At 30.6% G+C, this 21,954-nt stretch overlaps 7 non-coding genes across 7 annotated transcripts; 3 read left to right on the top strand and 4 right to left on the bottom strand.

Moving 5' to 3' along the window:
* Positions 1 to 19,440: 19,440 nt before the first annotated feature.
* On the bottom strand, positions 19,441 to 19,513 carry TRNAV-AAC (transfer RNA valine (anticodon AAC)). The gene has a single exon. It is a non-coding gene; the product is annotated as a tRNA-Val (tRNA).
* A 411-nt stretch (positions 19,514 to 19,924) lies between these two features.
* Positions 19,925 to 19,997, bottom strand: TRNAV-AAC (transfer RNA valine (anticodon AAC)). The gene has a single exon. It is a non-coding gene; the product is annotated as a tRNA-Val (tRNA).
* A 96-nt stretch (positions 19,998 to 20,093) lies between these two features.
* Positions 20,094 to 20,166, bottom strand: TRNAV-AAC (transfer RNA valine (anticodon AAC)). The gene has a single exon. It is a non-coding gene; the product is annotated as a tRNA-Val (tRNA).
* A 95-nt stretch (positions 20,167 to 20,261) lies between these two features.
* On the top strand, positions 20,262 to 20,334 carry TRNAV-AAC (transfer RNA valine (anticodon AAC)). The gene has a single exon. It is a non-coding gene; the product is annotated as a tRNA-Val (tRNA).
* A 278-nt stretch (positions 20,335 to 20,612) lies between these two features.
* TRNAV-AAC (transfer RNA valine (anticodon AAC)) lies at positions 20,613 to 20,685 on the bottom strand. The gene has a single exon. It is a non-coding gene; the product is annotated as a tRNA-Val (tRNA).
* Positions 20,686 to 21,566: 881 nt separating this feature from the next.
* TRNAV-AAC (transfer RNA valine (anticodon AAC)) lies at positions 21,567 to 21,639 on the top strand. The gene has a single exon. It is a non-coding gene; the product is annotated as a tRNA-Val (tRNA).
* Positions 21,640 to 21,738: 99 nt separating this feature from the next.
* TRNAV-AAC (transfer RNA valine (anticodon AAC)) lies at positions 21,739 to 21,811 on the top strand. Its single transcript has one exon. It is a non-coding gene; the product is annotated as a tRNA-Val (tRNA).
* The last annotated feature ends 143 nt before the right edge of the window (positions 21,812 to 21,954 follow it).

A 21,954-nucleotide genomic window follows, 5' to 3' on the forward strand; every position in this document is an offset into this window, starting at 1 on the left:
ATTTTTGCTGTTATCAGTCCAACCGACTAGACTGGTGGTCTAGGATGGCTATTCTAAAAATTTTTTATGCGCTTTGGCATAAGAGGAGAGTAAAAGACAACATTAAAGCATAGAAAAACCAAAGTGTCAAAGCCAAGTGTTGCATTGTGTGGACGGACGGATGGACGGACTAATGCAGACCATCCACATGATGTTTGTTAAATTATGGCTGTTGGATGGATGTGGTGCGAGAGTGTTTTGTTTTGGTATCAATGTTGTGGAAAAGGGAGGAAAATTGTAAGCGATATTAATGGCAAGTAGTGCAGTGCAAGTGACCAATAATGATAATGAAAGCTTATTTGTAATGTGGGGTTTCTGTGCAGTTTAATTTTTAGTAATAAATATCAAAAAAAAACATTTAGCAAAAGGGGAAAATGTTTTAATTTATAGCTGATTATTGCATCAGCTTTAATTAACAATATAAGTTTAAAAACTAAAGCTTTCTAAAAATGCTGAAATTGGTATTTCTGGCCTTCCTTTAACAGTTTTTAAAAATAAACTTTAAATATAATAGAAAAATGGAGAAATTTCATTATAGTATTTTATAGTTATGATATGAGTGTTTATGTTATTAATGTTTAATGTTTCTAAAGAAAGTATGTGGTGATAAATTGAATACTTATAATAATTTAGGTAAATTTATAGCTAATAAATTAATATATTTATTATGAAAATAAAGTTTAAGCTCATTTACTTTTAAACATTTTTAAATTTATAAAATAAAGTGTGAGTTTGATAATAGAAAGACTTGCTACATTTAGAACAAAGCTGTAAATTTTAATTAGCTTTTATATAAATCGTTTTCTTTAACAATTTATTAGATTTGTTTTTGATGAAACTTGAACCAAAATTAGTTAATGACTCATATAAAAAAGAAGCTTATTTTAACGAACAATCTTTGAAATAAATCTAATAAAGTCAACCCCTCCCAATTTGTATACTAAACCAACATTTGTCTAGCAGATGTACTTTATAACTGTCTCTAATTCCAATATCTTTTCTAATGACATCCCTTTTTAACTTTATTAATCCTTTCAAAATAAACAAGTTTAAACAACATTTTTGAAAGTTTTTTTTGTTTTTTTATGTTGCGTAAAACTTAAATAAACAATCTCACACCTTTTTTTCAGACCAAAACAAACACGCCCCATTTTGCAGCAACCACCCCAGAGTTCCATTTCTGTTGCATAAACAAGGCTTAAATAAACACAATAAACCCTTTTTTTGCTACAAAGTACTGTCAAAATACAGTTAAGAACATTTTTAATAAGGTTTAATTCAAATTGAACAATTTAATCGTTTTGATGAAAGGAAGTCATTAACACAGGGTGGGTGTTAATGGCAAAAGTTTATTTTTTTAGTTTGTTGGCATGTAGACGGACGGATATGTTGCACACACTGGTGACATTGAAATTTAATACGTGAATCAGAGTGTATGTATTCCACGCTCACTTGTTTACAAGAAAAATCACTTGATGAACAAATCGACTCACAGAAAAATGTAAGTAAAATATTGAGTTCGACTATTAAAATCATTTTTTGAGCAAACGCCTCATAAATTGAAATTCGAATTTTGTATCGACTTTTTTAAAAGAAATGTTTGCCTCATTACGAGTATTTACAGTGTTACAGAATTTTTTATCGACTTTTTCCTATGAGATGTCAACAAATCGAGGTAGTCATGGTTTTTTCTTATATCTCAGACATTTTCTCGATTTTAAAAAGCAACCGAACCAGGACTATATCCTATATATTCATATATCAATCATATTTCTAAGTTATTTACGGACTTTGGAAAATTGATTTCAACAGACAGGCGGGCATAGCTATATTGACACCATTATCTATAACGATCCAAAATAAATATACTTTAAGGGATCGAAATTGAAAAATGTGGAAATTACAAACGGAATGACAAATTTATACCACTAATAGTGAAGGTTATAATTAGAGATGCCAATCGGGACTTTTTTTGAAAATCCAGGGGTTCGGAATTTAAGAAATCCAGAAAATCCCGGGATTTTCGGGAACGGGATTCTCTGTTTGGCAACTCTAGTTATAATAAAAGTGAATTTATCAAAAATCTTCGCATTTAGACATATCTACTTCATTCCAACATTTCTTTACGAGTGTATCAATATCCTGCCAATATCCTGCGAACGAATGTTTAAATCTTCTGTTTTGCGTAAACAAGTGTCAAAATTATGAGTTTGAGAGTTTAAAATTACATAACATTGTATGGTCTTTAAATACGAAAAAGAGATAGAACACTACGTTGTGTAAATATAAACAAATTTTGGATTAACAATGCTCGACTTTCATGGCAGCTGTGCTTGATTAAAAATTCCTTTAAAAACAATGTTCATCATAAAATGTTGTGAACATTAAAAAAAACTCAAATACAATATTGAAATGGGTGTCTTTCTCTGCTGTGTGCTAATAATGAAAGGGTTGATTTAATTTTCAGTATTCAAATGACTCAAACGATTTATATTCTCTTTTTTCAAGGATGTTTTTTACTTTGTAGCTTTATTCTTTTGTTTGATTTATTTGCACTGGGAGTATGAGTTTGCCTGTATAAACTTCAATCATAATAGAAATAGTAGAAAAATACACATGCTACATACATATACATATTTACTTTTAATATAATAAAATTTATCTACTCCAACATAAATTCGTTTTTATAAAAAATGTCCTAACAGATTTTGTTTAAAAAAGTATTTTAGACTAAAGGGGGATCTCATTTGCTGGTAAGAGAAAAACAATAATAACTGACTTCAAAAGGGGGACATCGGATATGGTATGCGTCTTTGGGTTTGAGACCACTAATTAAATATTTCTTTTAAATTTTAAGGAATTTTATTACATGTTAGATCTAAATCATTACCTTTGAGGAATATAATGTTGATTTAAGTAGTTTCTCTTTAAATTAGATTTACCTAACTTAACCACATAGTAGACATAGACCACTATATACATAATTTGGTCTATAGAATTGTCTCCAAACCTAAGAAAGAATGTTTATGTCCTAGAAGAAAAAGGGCAATAATCTGTGATCACTCATATTTTCCACCAAATATCGATTTTTATATGAAAACCATAAAATCACCAATAAATCATTAATAAGAGGTCATAGAAATATCGATTTTTATATGAAAAATTTAAAATCACTTATAAATCAGTATTAAGAGTAATAAATCATTAATAAGAGGTCCTAGAGGAAAAGGGCAAAAATCTGTGATCACTCATATGTCCCACCAAATATGGATTTTTATATGAAAAATATAAAATCACTCATAAATCATTAATAAGAGGTCCTAGAGGAAAAAGGGCAAAAATCTGTGATCACTCATATGTCCCACCAAATATGGATTTTTATATGAAAAATATAAAATCACTCATAAATCATTAATAAGAGGTCCTAGAGGAAAAAGGGCAAAAATCTGTGATCACTCATATGTCCCACCAAATATGGATTTTTATATGAAAAATATAAAATCACTCATATATCCTTAATAAGAGGTCCTAGAGGAAAAAGAGCAAAAATCTGTGATCACTCATATGTCCCACCAAATATGGATTTTTATATGAAAAATATAAAATCACTCATAAATCATTAATAAGAGGTCCTAGAGGTAAAAGAACAACAATCTGTGATCACTCATATTTCCTACCAAATATCGATTTTTATATGAAAAATCTAAAATCACTTATAAATCATTAATAAGAGGTCCTAGAGGAAAAAGAAAAAAATCTGTGATCACTCATATTCCTACCAAATATCGATTTTTATATGAAAAACTTAAAATCACTCATATATCCTTAATAAGAGGTCCTAGAGGAAAAAGGGCAAAAATCTGTGATCACTCATATCTCCCACCAAATATCGATTTTTATATGAAAAACTTAAAATCACTTATAAATCATTAATAAGAGGTCCTAGAGGAAAAAGAGCAAAAATCTGTGATCACTCATATTTCCCACCAAATATCGATTTTTATATGAAAAATATAAAATCAAAAGGGCAAAAATCTGTGATCACTCACATTTCTCACCAATTATCGATTTTTATATGAAAAATCTAAAATCACTCATAAATCATTAATAAGAGGTCCTAGAGGAAAAAGGTCAAAAATCTGTGATCACTCATATTTCCCACCAAATATCGATTTTTATATGAAAAATCCAAAATCACTCATAAATCATTAATAAGAGGTCCTAGAAGAAAAACGACAATAATCTGTGATCACTCATATTTCCCACCAAATATCGATTTTCCTATGAAAAATCTAAAATCACTCATATATCCTTAATAAGAGTTCCTAGAGGAAAAAGGTCAAAAACCTGTGATCACTCATATTTCCCCCCAAAAATCGATTTTTATATGAAAAATCTAAAATCACTCATAAATCATTAATAAGAGGTCCTAGAAGAAAAAGGGCAAAAATCTGTGATCACTCATATTTCCCACCAAATATCGATTTTTATATGAAAAATATAAAATCACTCATAAATCATTAATAAGAGGTCCTAGAGGAAAAAGGTAAAAAATCTGTGATCACTCATATTTCCCCCCAAAAATCGATTTTTATATGAAAAATTTGAAATCACTCATAAATCATTAATAAGAGGTCCTAGAAGAAAAAGGGCAAAAATCTGTGATCACTCATATTTCCCACCAAATATCGATTTTTATATGAAAAATCCAAAATCACTCATAAATCATTAATAGGAGGTCCTAGAGGAAAAAGGGCAAAAATCTGTGATCACTCATATTTCCCAACCAAATATCGATTTTTATATGAAAAATTTAAAATCACTCATAAATCATTAATAAGAGGTCCTAGAGGAAAAACGACAATAATCTGTGATCACTCATATTTCCCACCAAATATCGATTTTTATATGAAAAATTTAAAATCACTCATAAATCATTAATAAGAGGTCCTAGAGGAAAAACGACAATAATCTGTGATCACTCATATTTCCCACCAAATATCGATTTTTATATGAAAAATTTAAAATCACTCATAAATCATTAATAAGAGGTCCTAGAGGAAAAACGACAATAATCTGTGATCACTCATATTTCCCACCAAATATCGATTTTTATATGAAAAATTTATAATCAGTCATAAATCATTAATAAGAGGTCCTAGAGGAAAAACGACAATAATCTGTGATCACTCATATTTCCCACCAAATATTGATTTTTATATGAAAAATTTAAAATCACTCATATATCCTTAATAAGAGGTCCTAGAGGAAAAACGACAATAATCTGTGATCACTCATATTTAACACCAAATATCGATTTTTATATGAAAAATATAAAATCACTCATATATCTTTAATAAGAGGTCCTAGAGGAAAAAGAGCAAAAATCTGTGATCACTCTTATTTCCCACCAAATATCGTTTTTTATATGAAAAATCTAAAATCACTCATAAATCATTAATAAGAGGTCCTAGAGGAAAAACGACAATAATCTGTGATCACTCATATTTCCCACCAAATATCGATTTTTATATGAAAAATTTAAAATCACTCATAAATCATTAATAAGAGGTCCTAGAGGAAAAACGACAATAATCTGTGATCACTCATATTTCCCACCAAATATCGATTTTTATATGAAAAATTTAAAATCACTCATATATCCTTAATAAGAGGTCCTAGAGGAAAAACGACAATAATCTGTGATCACTCATATTTCGTACCAAATATCGATTTTTATATGAAAAATCTAAAATCAGTCATATATCCTTAATAAGAGGTCCTAGAGGAAAAACGACAATAATCTGTGATCACTCATATTTCCCACCAAATATCGATTTTTATATGAAAAATCTAAAATCACTCATATATCCTTAATAAGAGGTCCTAGAGGAAAAAGGGCAAACATCTGTGATCACTCATATTTCCCACCAAATATCGATTGTTATATGAAAAATCTAAAATCACTCATATATCCTTAATAAGAGGTCCTAGAGGAAAAAGGGCAAAAATCTGTGATCACTCATATTTCCCACCAAATATTGATTTTTATATGAAAAATCTAAAATCACTTATAAATCATTAATAAGAGGTCCTAGAGGAAAAACGACAATAATCTGTGATCACTCATATTTAACACCAAATATCGATTTTTATATGAAAAATTTAAAATCACTCATATATCCTTAATAAGAGGTCCTAGAGGAAAAACGACAATAATCTGTGATCACTCATATTTCGTACCAAATATCGATTTTTATATGAAAAATCTAAAATCACTCATAAATCATTAATAAGAGGTCCTAGAGGAAAAACGACAATAATCTGTGATCACTCATATTTCCCACCAAATATCGATTTTTATATGAAAAATTTATAATCAGTCATAAATCATTAATAAGAGGTCCTAGAGGAAAAACGACAATAATCTGTGATCACTCATATTTCCCACCAAATATTGATTTTTATATGAAAAATTTAAAATCACTCATATATCCTTAATAAGAGGTCCTAGAGGAAAAACGACAATAATCTGTGATCACTCATATTTAACACCAAATATCGATTTTTATATGAAAAATATAAAATCACTCATATATCTTTAATAAGAGGTCCTAGAGGAAAAAGAGCAAAAATCTGTGATCACTCTTATTTCCCACCAAATATCGTTTTTTATATGAAAAATCTAAAATCACTTATAGATCCTTAATAACTGGTCCTAGAGAAAAAAGGGAATTCATGTTATAAAAAATGGGTTTTAGGTGCATTTTCAAATTATGTATAATATTTATATTGTATTTGATAAAAATCATTTAAACAAATACATACTTAAGTATTTATAAATTCATCTAAAAAATAAATCAATTATGTTTCCGGATGGATTGTTATTCACAATGACTTAGAATACAGAGACAAAATTGGTAAATATTTGTAGAGAATGTCAAATTGAGTTTACCAACTACTAATATTCCTCTTTTCACTATATGATTTAGATAATTGTAATGAAATGTTTTGACAATTTTTATGGAATTGTATAATAATGTAACTTTACTTGATATTCAGTTTCGATTTAAAGTGTGGGAAAGTAATGAAATTAATTTAAATTAAAATGAGTTATAATATCTAGATCAGATGAATCAGAATTCTAGATTCAATTGAAAATTCAAAAAATTCTGTTTGAAATCACACAAATTTGACAGTATAATAACAAATTTGACAGCTTCTGACAGTTTGGAACCATCAAATAATTTAAGAGGAAAACAAATATGTAATTCAATTCGAAAAAGAACAAAATCAATGTTTATCTTCAAATACAATAGAGATTTAAGAACATGCGTGTCCTTTCTACACACCCTTACAACCTCCATAGAAATTACTTTCAAGACCTCTATAATAAGATACATTATAAAATTAAAAAAAGTCTAACACAATGTACATACATGTGCTGATTATGACCAATGTCACCAGTTGGTGCCAGGTTCTCACTCCAAAATGCCAACAGGAAAACTAGTAAAAAAAAGAAGATTAAAAATTACATCTATTGTTGTAATCAAATGACTTTAATAACGAACAAATACATATAAAAAAGAAGACAAAAAATACAAAATGTGTCGAGAGAAAAAAAGTGTGCCGTAGCAAATTTGGTTATAAATTCCATTATGGGCTGCAGCAACACATTAACATCTCTTATTTGCTCTACTCCCCTTTTCTCTGCGATTGCACAAAAGGACACACAACAACATGTGTCAGGTCGCGGCTGTGACTCGATGGATTGAGTGTATTCAAGTGTTTACACTTTGCATTTGTAAATAGTTAGTGCTTGCTACAAAAAAAGGAATATGAGAATCATTTTAGGCAGGGGGCAAAATAAATTCGAACACACAGTAGTGCCACTTGAAGGAAAATGGATTTACAAATTGAAAAATATCGGCACGTGACTAGACGTGGTTTGGGGAATACTCAAACGTCGTGCGAGAGAGTATTGACAAAAGAAGAAGAAAGTATGTATTTGCTTTTGTTTATAGAGTGTGAATTTGAGTAAATATTAAATTATAGATATTTTTGTATAAATATTAAATGTGCAATGTAGAGCAAATATTTAAAAAGGGGCAGAGGTTTAGAAGTTTAAAAGGTAAATCGAAAAAAATTTTAGAAAAATTAAAGGCTTTAAATGAAATAATAAATACAGAATTATCAAATTCTAAAGCCTATATTATAATTCAATAAATAATTTAAAGGGACAATTTTTGAATAACAGGTCGTATAATCATTTTATTTTTCAACTAGTCTCCTTTGAGCTCTATGCACTTTTTTATCCCTTCCAAAAAATAAGATTTGTCGTCGTTATCAAAATAAGATTTTTTTTCTTTTCGCGGCGACATTTCTTCAAGTTTGGAAACAAGAAATAGCCACTCGGTGCTAAATCCGGAGAATGGGGCGGAAGATGAAGAATTTCGTAGCCTAATTCATGGATTTTTGCCATGGAAACTGCACACGTGTGCACCCTATTTAGTGCAAACGCGATCTTGCGGAAAGCTTTCTCATACCCAAGTGATCATTCAAAATTTAAACCACTGAGCCAAGAGAGATGCCTATGGCTTGCACAAATTTCTCGCACTTTCAATCTCCGATCGGCCAACACGATATAGTGATTTTTATACCCAACACCACCATAGTGGAGAGGGCATAATGCTTTTGTGCAGATGTTTGTAACGCCCAAAAATATTAGTCTAACACCCACCTTAACGTATACCGATCGACTTAGAATCACTTTCTGAGTCGATTAAGCGATGTCCGTCCGTCCGTCTGGCTGGCTGGCTGGTCGGCTGGCTGTCCATGTAAACCTTGTGCGAAGAGTACAGGTCGCAATTTTGAAGTTATTTCGATCAAATTTGGTACATATTAATTTTTTGGCCCAAGGACCAACCCTATTGGCTGAAATCGGTTCATTATTTCACATAGCCCCCATGCAAATGTCCTTCCGAAATTGGACTTTATCGGTCATAAATGTTTAATTTATAAATGTATCCCCACAAATTCCGCTCCAAATAAGTTCGGGCTTGACGGACCATACTTTCTTACTTGTTTTTAATTGTTTCGGGAGTAGATACTTCAACTGGGCGTCCACAACAAAATTCAGTAAACCACTTTTTTACCATTGAAATTGATGATTTCCGCAAGAAATAATGCGTAATGAGCCGACGATATTCACTTTTTTCAATTTCTCCTCAAGTCACGAGGTAGTCTGCTATTAATGTCTGTCAAACACAAACTAAATGACGCAGCTTAGCTGTTGACAGGAGCATGTTTTCCTTTTAGAAAAGACGCGGACTTTGTATGATCAGCCAAAATCAATTCACTCCTAAATAGTGTGAAATTTGCATAATTTCTATAAAAACGTTCATTCGTTCAACAAAACCCCACTTTTAAAAATAATGTCATTACTACATTCAATGTGGGCAGATTTTGGCCGATCATATTATTTTGATTATAGTGTAGTGTAAATACTAAATTTGTTCACTGTAATTATTTACGTAATTCATTTGAAATAGTTTTTATATTGTTGCCACCAATATCCTAAGTTCATAAACCTACGTAAACTTAAAATTTAATGTCAAAATATCTGTAAATAACACTTAAATTTGTGAAGGCTTTTAGGCTGTAGTAGTCAGAGTCACAGTGTTGGTAGCTGAACAATTCAGTGAATGAATGAATGAAGTGCAACTAATGCTTAGTAACCAACAGATACTTAACATAACTATTTATTTCTACATTTATTGTTTGAATGGTTGTTTGTTTTTTTAAGTAAAATATGAGTATTATAGCAGAAGTTGAAGGAAATCCCCGGCAGTCCATGGTACTGATTTTATCAATAAGAATCACTAGTTTTTGACTGGCGAATTTAACACTTAATCCCTCTGCAGTACCATTCCCTAGAAAACACGCACAATCAAATTTGGTGGGTCAAATTCATTCTTTGAATTCTCATCTCTGAAATAAAGATGCAGATTTCGTTCTCAGCAACTATATAATCCGAAAGTTAATGCAGATGTAAACAATCTAGCAACAAATACTACACTCAGGGTCAATAAGTCCGCTACTTTTTGAATTTCCCGGCTCTTAACACTGCTGCTGTCAATAGGCATCTGTCAGTTGACTCCTTTCAAAATTTGAACAAGCTGCGTCATTTATTTTGTGTTTGACAGCCATTATAACCATTGAGAAATTGGAAAAAATTTAATTTCGTGAATTTCACTCAAATAAAGACTCTGCGCCATCAATTTCAATGGTAAAAAGTGGTTTACTAAATTTCGTTGTGGCCGTACAAGCCACAGTTGAGGACTCTACACCTGAAGCTATAAAAACAAATCACGATATGGTGTTGGCCGATCGTAGATTGAAAGTGCAAGAGATTGTGGAAGCCATCGGCATCTCACATGGCTCAGTGGTTTAAATTTTTAATGATCACTTGGGTATAAGGAAGCTTTCCGAAAGATGGCTGCCGCGTTTGCTCACAATCGTATGTACAAAAGAGTACACACATTGGCAGTTTTCTTACCAAAAATCCATGAATTAGGCCTACTACGAAACGCTCCCTCCTTCGCTCTATTCATCGGATTTAGCCCGGAGTGACTATTTCTTGTTTTCAAACCTGAAGAATTGGTTCGACAGAAAGAGATTTGATTCCAACGTTAAAATATTTCCCAAAAAATACCTATTTTGATGACCTCGACAAATCTTATTTTTTGGAAGGCACGGTTGAAACGCATTATTTCCCATTGTTACTTTTAAAACTGCAGTGAAACTGAATGTCTAAAAAAACGAAAATTGCTTAGTAAGCCAGCAACAATAATTGCAATACAAAGTGCATAAACTTGACTTACGTTGACTGTCGTGGTTAGTGGCCGTCGTGGATGTTGTGCCTGACTAAAGGTTCGACTGTGTCGCTGTGACGTTAAACATGACACAACAGATGTCATTGTCTTATGCTTGTACTTGTACTAAGGCCGTAACCATTAAGTAACTTAACTATTTAAGACAATACCACTTGCAACAGCATCCTTTGCCTTGTCTTATACAGTTAGTGGCAGTTGCAATATCACCACTACTACTAGTACATTATTGACTTGAATGGGCAGTTGGTAGCCATTAGAGAAGAAGAAACAGAAGACGACGACGAAGCAGTAGATGAAAATAAAATTTGACATTTCTCTATAGAAATTGAAGTGTTTGTTGCATGGCAAAAAATAAAATAAAAGAAACAATTCAAAAAACACAAAGAAATGAAATTGTATAAAAATTACTCTAAAATGACATTTAATTTATTTTCATTATTTTTATGCACTTTACTCTTTTATAAACCTTTTTTATTTAGCTGTTTATTTTACAAAAACACCATCAAGTGAAAAATTATAAAAACAAATAATAAGAAGAAAAACAAAAATTTTATATTTTTTGGTTGGTTTGCGGCGTCAACCTTTGGCTTTTGTTTCCATGTCAACAATGCCAAAATAGTCGTTGTTATCGTCATCAGTTTGAACAAACAATTTTGTTAAATACTAAAGTGTATCTGGCAGGGGAATTCCTCTTAACATTATTCCCATTTTAATTTTCATTTCTTACGAAAATAAAGAGTGAGGTGCTAGTAGGTCAGAAATAACCCTAATATTTAGGGGCAGTATAGACTTATCGTTTGTTAAAATCTATAGCAGTTGAGCCAAGTGACTTATGATAGCAGGCTAAGACGAATTTATATTCTGAATTTCAGCCATTTTAAAAGATATATCGATTGGTTTTTAAATAAGTAAATAAAAGAGAAATAGAAACAAGTGAACTAAATATATCAGCTGTTCACTGAAGCATTGTAGTATTTCTGAGTTCTTAACAATTGGAATAGTCATAATAGCAAGAAATGAGGTGCTAAAATTTTGTATTTCAAATTTTTTTTATTTATTTCTCTAACATAATGACCAACTTATTCTGCATTAAAATTTAGTGCAGTGTACACGAAGCCTTGCGGCAATAAACAACAGCTAAATGATGATTGCATTGAAATAAACATAATAAAGAACGAGGAAAAGAGAGATTCTTTTAAAATTGCACTAAATGAAATAAATTTTTTAAAAGGCTAAGGTCATTAACAGCAGTGTCATAATATTTCAAGGATATAAATTTAACGTGAAACAATGAGGAAATAAAATAATTAAATTAAAAATGTTTATTATGTTTATTTCAAGATCTTTTTAAAAATATACAAGAAATTTTTATTGTTTTTAAAGGAGCCTGACTACAATTTTTGCAGTATTTAAAAAAAAAGATCAAGAAAATTGTTTCATTTAAGTAAGAGGCTTTACAAAATTACATTTTAAATATAGTACAGTATTGTGTAAAACCAGGGGATTCTTTGCCTAAAACAAAGTTCATACTGAAATTTGATGGAAATACATAACGTGCACTAGTTAAGTCGTTTTCTAGTAGAAAAATTTTAACTTTTTTAAGAAAAATAGGTTTTATGATGACTATTTCGGATTTTAGAGAAATTTTTTTTTTGAAAATCTGTTTTTGTGAAGATCAGTTTTAGACGAAAAATTGGATTTTTATGGGACGCAAAAAAAATCTTCCAAGTGACAAGGAAAATCGTATTCTAGGGATCAAAATTAGAAACTTTGCCCAAGGAACCATATCTCTAAAAGGAATTCCGATGTTCCTTATCTTGACCTAAATGTCAAATTTCAAAAACGTGGAGAATTTGACTTAGCATATTTTTCCAAATTTGTTTATTATGACACGAACGCCATTTTATGCTTGTTGAAGACTCCGCTACTTATGCACGCTAAAACTATTCGTTTTAATTATTTCGCTCATTGCGAGCAAAAGTTATGTTGGTTTAAAGTTTAAACTAAATCTTAAAAATAAAGCTATGCTGATTTTCATAGAGGCGTAGGGGCGACATATTCTAAGAATAGGATATGTTATTTATATCAGAATGTTCTCCGTAAAGATATATTTCAGAAAAATATAAAATTGTAATATGTTCTTAAAGAAAGTTTTCTTTTAATTAAAAAAGAGTTAAGTCACCTTTTCGCTCAAATAACAGCAAAAATCAAAAATTTTTAGAATATTTAAAATGAAAATCGTTTATTTTTGGATCCATAATTGATATTGATTGAAATATTTTGTATGTTATTCGTAATTTAGTTGTTTAACTACTAAAAAAATTTCGAGTCCATTCGGTCCAAAAGTACGACCCATATTTTTAAAAAAGCGGTATGGCAAAATTTTAAAATTTCAATTTTGAAATGCATATAACTCGAAAAGTATAAGAGATAAATAGCACACGCAAACATGTTTTTTCAAGAACATAAATCAAAAATATAAAAATCTTTGAAATCGGATAGGAAACAAAAAAATTGCACGTGTTTAAAAATTTTACATGTAGAAGGCACCTTACTTTGAGCCTCCATAGCGCCGCCCCTGGTATGTATGGCCCATTTTAATATCTTAAACTCGAATGCTCCTTGACTACGCCCACATCATTTTTTATCCCGATCGGACCAGCCGTTTAGAAATGCCAGATTTATTTATATTTATCATATGCTCTATGAACAAAGTTATACACAAAACATACAAAAAAAAAATAAAAAAAATTGTGTTTTTTTTAAATTTAGTGGGGGTAGGTCATACATTTAAACTCGGTTAGTGCACTTTAAATGGGACAAAATGAGATTTTTCAAAATTTGAACTTTGGGTCAAAATAAGGAACATCAGAATTTTTAAAAACAAAATTTGTAAAATCAGAGTTTTTCGCTCAAATTAAACGAAATATTCCACGTTTTTACGTATAGCTGCGGGTTTTGAAAAAAAGTATTTAAACCAATAAAGTATTCCAAAAATCTAAATATTAAAGTGATGTATATTAAAGTTTGTAATGAATAATATCGGTTTTGATACAGTAATATTTAACATTATCAATATGAAGTGGTTCGCTGTTACATTATTTAACATCGAACTAAACCCGACCTGTGGTTCAAAGAGCTACCTATTTCTGAAGTACTCACATACTTGAGATCTAAATTCTGTATTATCCGACGTACTGTATTCCATAAACTTTTGGAAATTCTTTAGTACTGAAGCTGCAGGCGCTACCAAAAGTAAAATTGTTTTCCGAAATGTGAGTCTCTGGTAAATAATTTAAGCATGCGAACGTATTCTTGTATATGCAGAGAAAATAGTTGGTTACGTTATGGTTGTGGCAACTTGCAAACGACTTTAAAATAATATTATCTTTAGCCCCTCATGAACTTTTGACCATTTGACAATTAAGAAATAATCATATTTTTATCAATATTTCATATCGATATTTTAGTTTTTCTTCATAACGGCAGACCCACAAAAGTATATATATTCTGGATGTTTATATAATTCTAATACGATCTGGATATATCCGTCCATCTGTTTTCAAATTTCTCTGTTGATACGGTTTGTTTGGTATTGAAAATGAGCAATATCGGTTCATGATTTCAACTAGCCCCCATACAAATGTCACCCCGGAGTAGTCATAAATATGTTATATCAAAGTATGTACTCTGAAATTATACTGCAATGTATCTAGTCCCTCATACAAGGACTCCCTCAGAAAATGACTTCAACATTCATAATTGTCTTATAATAATTAATATTGTGATCAAATAGGACATAAACAAGTTTTATATCGGTCTATAATTGACCCGTCCCCCCATATAACTCCTATATCAACAAAAATATATTATTGTCACATATTGATGGTGGGTATACAAGATTTGGAACAGTTGAATATAACACTCTCACTTGTATAACACTAAATTTCGAATTAGTTCTGCAGTATGAAACTTTCGTCGATAATCTTTTATTTGATTTGATTTCAATTACTTCTCAAAATTGAGTATTAAAACTAACTATGTACTCTGTATATTTAAACTTTTCTATTAAGTAAATTGTCACTTATTGTAAACTTAAGCAAATAAACATTTCTATATTTTACTAGGTATTTTTAATGCAGAAAGCAATAGAAATATTTTGTAATATTTTTCCACATTTATGTATTATTGTATATCCTTTGGCTTAAAAATTTACATTTTCATTTGGAAAATGAAAAAGAAAAATCCAAAACAAATCTCTATTTCTACTTGAACACTTGTAAGAATAAGTAATAACAACTACGACAGCAACAAGAATAAGCTGCATACAGCCATGATGATGATGATGTCATTCTTAAGGATAACAACTCCTTGTACGTGTTTTTTTATTTGTTTGTATTTTTATTTTTACAATTTTTATTATTCTTAATACCAACATACATGAATTCATAAATATGTAGTTGCAAATTGTAAGAAATACCTTGTGTACAATTCATTCATTCATTCAGTCATGTGGGAGGGAGTTGGTTATTTCATTTGCTTGCAATTTTTGTACTTTTTATTTTACTTCGAGAAAAGTATTTTTATGATTATTTTTTTCTGTACTTTGCCCTAAATTTTTTTATTCTTTATTTTTGTTGCAGAAAAAAACAATGAAGCAGTAACATTTCTATTATTTTTTGTTTTAATTTCTATGTGGGTTTAACATGCAGTTCTTATATACTCAGAGTTACGTTCGGTTTCCGTTTCCTGGAAAAATAAATAAGACAAAACGAAATCTAAAGAAATGAAAATTATGTTGTAGAAATATTGGTATGACATTTAAGAATTTGAGTATTTAGGATTGTGTTTATTGTTGTTATTTTCTGTAAAATTTTATATCAGATTTTATGTGGGAAAACAGTTTTAGATTTTGGCATTTTGGTTTTAGGGGGAAATATTTTACATTTATATATAGAATAGTGTCCTAAGTAATGCATTGTATTTATGTTTACATACATACATATTTTTAATTACAAAATATATTTTTTTAGAGTGAGATTTAAAATTTTAATATTTAAGTAATTATTTTTTGTGGGAAACCGTATTTTTAAAGCCTTTAGCAAGGGTGTAAGAGATTGACATTTACTACAAAATCCAATAAATTTTAATACTAATTTGTGTCAGGTTTCAATGATCAGTGTTCAGTTTCCAGTATAAAAGCAACTCATTACTTGCGATGAAAAATGGATCTATACAGATCGTATGTGAAGCCCGGCCAACCAGCCGAATAGACACCAAAGCCAAATGTCCACGGAGTTATTTGGTGGGACCAAAAGGATCTACAATGAGCTGCTGAAATCTGACCAGACTATCACAGGGAAACTGTACCGAACGCAACTGTTTCGTTTGAACGACCAGAATATGCTGCCAGACTGAAACCTTAATATTCCATCATGACAACGCTCGGTCACATGTTGCAATACCTGTTAAAAACTATTTAGAAAGAAGTGGTTGGGAAGTTTTGTCTCACCCGCTTTATAGTCCAGACCGTGCTCCGTCCGATTACTATTTGTTTCGATCGATGCAGATCGCTTCACTTTGGAACAGAGTATCCAATATTGGCTTGATTCGTTCTTGGTCTTAAACTATGAGCAGTTCTTCTCACTCGGAAATCATATGTTGCTAGATATATGGGAGAAGATCATAACTAACGATGGCCAATACTTTGAATAAAAATTAAAAAATTCCTCATTTTTAAGTCACATACCCAATACATAAGAAAATATATAGCGATGTTTTCCGAATCCCCCAAATAACTTATGAATATGTATTATTAGGGTGGCCCTTAATAAACGAAAGTTGGATTTTGGCCATTCTCACCCCCCAGTTTGGTGAACATTGGTAAAAAAATCATAATGAAAAAATTTTAGGTAAATCGGTTGGGGTTAAGACGTGCCGCAAGCCCTCTGAAGTTTTGAGATGCATTTACAAGGAGAAAAAAATGCATTTTTTCAGTTTTTGTAAAAATTTTGCCATTAAAAAATTACAATTTAATTTAAAAGCATCGAAATGTGTACGTAATTGTCGTTCTAACGAGACATAAAAAAAAGAAATTGGTCAAAAAATGTTAAAGTTATTAAAAAATCGCCAGGCCATTAACGTGTCTCAGGCAACTAGAACAAGAAAGGTAGGAACAATATTAACATATTTTGATAAATATTAAAATAAAAGCTCATTTTTACTTAAAATATGCCCATATTTACTTGAATATGAGTTTTTGTCTTCGTAGGATACCGTTAACCTATTCTTAGGTATGAACAAAAAAATACAATTTTTTTAACGGCAGTTTCAAAACTCCATTTTCAAATTTCTAAAAATTTTGTTAAACAAATTTCAGAATTTTTTGATCATCTCATTGGGATTTATTATGAATATAATAGGGAATAAAAATGTGAAAAAATTATGAAAATATCTTTTCTAGTTTTTCCGTACCTGCGATTTAAATTTTGAAATTTTCGAGAAAAACCAATTATTTGCCAATTTTTTTGCGAATGAGCTCTATTTCCTTACTCTTATGAATTTTAAGCAAAACTTATTCAGAATATTATAGTCCAGATAATTCTAAACATACTCTGAAACTTTTACTAAAATCGGAAAACGTTAACCCTTAAATCGTGAAGGTCAAAGGTCAAATTTTTCAATATTTGGAATTTTTCATTTCGAGCCACTAGGGCTAAACTTCGACAACTAACTACGTACAATATACTTCATCGATCCATAATGGCTTATTTACAGGTACATTGTGTTCGAGTAGCGTATTCCAAAATTTAAGTTTTACCCAACTCAACTAACTCTCTTACACAATGTATTTTGTGGGATGTAATTTTTTTACAATTTGGTGTCACTTTAAGACAAATTAACTTTTTTCATAAATAAATCAATCAAAAAGTTGCTGTAACATGTAATTGATTTGTTTTAATCAAGTACGTGCCACAACTAAAAAATTACGTTTTGGGCTGAAGGAGACAAGACCATGTTGCAAGTAAAAATACACTGAGCATAAGTAGAAAAATGTTTTGGAGGTGGAATAATAAAAAAAAGAAGAGAAAAAAACACAAATCAATTGATAGTTTATGACTTTACAAAGTAGGCGGATATTTTTACTAATAATTTATTAGACAAAAAAAATATTAAACAGAATTTGTAGAGACAAATTTAAAGGAAATTCATAAAGGGCATGTATACAACATGTACGAATAATAAAATCAATTATAAATTACTTACATTTTCGTATAAATAAATAATTTATGGTAAAATATAAAACATTAAATCATAATTGTGTGTAGTTTAGTTGTCTGCAACAGTAATCAAACAAATAAAAAATATTTATTATGTAATAAATAGTAAATTCAATTTCACAAAACCACTAACAACATTATGAACAAAATTGTTCATCATATAAATGTACAATTTCATTAACAACAATTAGTTAAATTAGGCCTTTGGGATGTACAACTCTTTTTGTGTTTTACTGCAAAAATTCAGAGTTTTACAAAACAAAGTTTATTCATTATGAAATGAAAATGTGGCCCTTAAACACATATAAATTAATTTGTACCACATTTAGCCACAACTCAACTCGACTCAACTCCAGTCAGTGCATCCCAAACCGACACTATTCATGTGTGTTATTACAGTTTTGAATTTATGAAAAATTTCTGTTTCTTTTTTTGGTTTGTGTTTGTGAAAATGTTACAAACAAAACTGAAATTATGGTGCCCACATGTTTTATGTTTTTTAAGCATAATTTGTGGTTTCAACACTTTTTCATTATTTGTGACCGCGTCTGCTAAATAGAAATATAATAAAAAAAAAATAGTTTGCGTCCCATATGTTTTGCGCTCATCCTTTTATATTGTAAATTTGTGTCAAATTTATTTTAAATACCTCGAAAAGGAGCTAAAAATTATAAACATTAATATTTTATTAGAGAAAATGCCATATTTGGACTAAATCTACCAAAAAATCCAGTTTAAAGATTAGGCAAAATGCTCTAGAGAACTCTTCCTTTGAGAATATAAATTAATATCTTTTAGACACTCTACTCCCGAGAGTCTATTGTCGATATTATATTACTTTTTGACAAGTAACGTTATATTACCTATTTCTACATTTCACGGAACTAGTTCGTTTAAAAAAATTGCACAAATTTCCCGCAGGATTCCGGGGATTATTTTTTTTTTTACAAATTTCCAGGAAATTTCGAGAATTTTTCTTTAAAAGTTTTCCTCTTAAAGTTGCAATACAATATTATTTCAGCACCGAGAAAACAGATTTTTTGTGTTGACCAGATTTCTTAGGTTCTATCAGAACTTCCTTCCAAAGAAAAATTACGATTGAAATAAACGTCTTGGAATGGTTTTTAGCTTAATTTAGCATTATTTCATTTCCGGGAAATCCTGGGAAAACATTTTTTGATTACTTTCCGGGAATGGAAAAGGACATAGTTTATAAAAAAGTTACATGTTTCCGCCCGGGATCGAACCGGGGGCCTTCCGCGTGTTAGGCGGATGTGATAACCACTACACCACGGAAACACATATCTGACAAGATTATGCAAATCCCGATGATAAAATGTTTGAATATATGTCTAGTCCAGGCTCGGATCCAAGGGGATGAAATTGCCCCCAAAACCGAAAATATAAAAAAGTAAAATAAATTTGAATTTATTTGCCAAATCCAAGGAAGTTATGATGAGATTAAGTTTATAAACAATATTAAAGAGAATGCGTTTCTTTGGAAAGTTGTAAATGGCTTTTTTTTTAATTATTACTTTTCGATTCACCGCATGATTTTTTATATTTATTAAACGTAGGTTAAAAACTATATTTCATGTTATACAAACGGAAATCGTTATACAAACCTAAATGTTTTCAGGTGCTGCTCGAAGGACCAATTTCTGCTTGTGAGATAATAAACCGTTCAATCTCGCAACCAAAAAGTTAACTTGTTTCCGCCCGGGATCGAACCGGGGGCCTTCCGCGTGTTAGGCGGATGTGATAACCACTACACCACGGAAACCGTTATGCAGACCTATACGTCTCCTGATGTTGCTCGAAGGACCAATTTTTGTTAGTGAAATAATAAACCACTCATTCAGCAACCAAAAAGTTAAGTTGTTTCCGCCCGGGATCGAACCGGGGGCCTTCCGCGTGTTAGGCGGATGTGATAACCACTACACCACGGAAACACATGTTCAGTAGTGTAATACAAACCTTTATATATTGCATATTGAAAGTAGCGTTTGAGTAATTTAACTTAAAATTTAAAAATAAACCAAATATAGTTTCCGTGGTGTAGTGGTTATCACATCCGCCTAACACGCGGAAGGCCCCCGGTTCGATCCCGGGCGGAAACATGAAAGATATTTTGGGAATATAATAAAAATAAAATAAACCTGTATACGCGCGTATAAGGAAAAACTGACAAATGTTAAAAAAATATTAAGGAATTTTATTCGTTAATTGCCGAATGGAATGGTTGTTTATCTTCGAAAGTTCCATTACCAAAAAATAGAGGATATTATGCAAGTTCCAGCCGGATATAGATTTTTATAGAATTTTGTTTTATTTTAGACGATATAGGCTGCTTATATTTCTTTAATAAATTTAAAAAAAACATTTAAAAAAGTATTCATGTTTCCGCCCGGGATCGAACCGGGGGCCTTCCGCGTGTTAGGCGGATGTGATAACCACTACACCACGGAAACATCTATTTTTAACACACGTTTCAAGTCAAGCTATTTTTAAATCTTTATTACCAAAAATTAAAACCTTTCTGGTCATCATCACATTCATAAGTGTGTATGTAAAAAGTATATGTAAATAAAAAGGTTAGTAAAAGACATGCATAAACTCAATAAAACCGGACAACAATAGAATAAAACGTCAGTCATTATATGAAACATCAAAATCTTGTACCAGTGTGAAGGCAGCCATAATCGCATTCATTCAACGACAATTGTTGTCATATCAATTGTATTCGACAGACAGCCAGAAAGAAGTATGAAATGAAATCAGACATAATTCGTTACAGTTAATCAGATTCATGTGACCGAGTCAGTGAGTGAATGAATGAATGTAAGAGTAATTGTGCGAAAACTTGCTGCACCTCATATGAGCAAGGGAGACAAAGTTATTTTATTATTTTTATTATATTTTATACAATATTATTTGCATATTTTATATGCATGATTTGTTTAAATTGTAAAACATAAAAATAAAATCAAAAGTGCAAACGTCATTGTCTATTGAACAAATAATAATAATAAAAGACCAGACGGACCATGGTAAATTGAATCAATATAAATCATTTAAGATGATTTTTTTTAGCTACAGTCGATTTGATTGTCGTAAAATGTTGGTAACAACTCTATTGTTGAATTTAAGGCACGTTTATTGCAAAATATTTATCGTTTTGAAAGAGATTTTTTTTAATATGAATTGCAGCATATTGAAAATAATAGGTATTGTACTTGTTTTAAGATATTTTGTTTAACAATATAATTCTCATTTAGTTAAGACTAAGAATCGTAATAAGGTTGGGGAGCTTTATAAGCTTTATAGACTATCAATCCCAGGATACTCATGTGTTTCCGTGGTGTAGTGGTTATCACATCCGCCTAACACGCGGAAGGCCCCCGGTTCGATCCCGGGCGGAAACAACTTAACTTTTTTTGTTTGTTGATGTGTAAAGTTTACTATTTCACAAGCAGAAATTGGTGAGTTGAGCAACATCAGGAGACGTAAAGGTCTGCATAACGGTTTCCGTGGTGTAGTGGTTATCACATCCGCCTAACACGCGGAAGGCCCCCGGTTCGATCCCGGGCGGAAACATTTGTTATATTTTTTGTTTACTTTGGTAGACACTCCTAGATTATTTTATGGTATTTAGGATATGAGTAGAAATATGCTTAAATATATATTTCTTGAGAATATGTCTTACTTTTAGAGGCAATTAACCTGGAGGACTTAAATCT

This window comes from Calliphora vicina, chromosome 2 (genome assembly GCF_958450345.1).
Source record: "Calliphora vicina chromosome 2, idCalVici1.1, whole genome shotgun sequence".
NCBI classification, from domain to species: Eukaryota; Metazoa; Arthropoda; class Insecta; order Diptera; family Calliphoridae; genus Calliphora; species Calliphora vicina.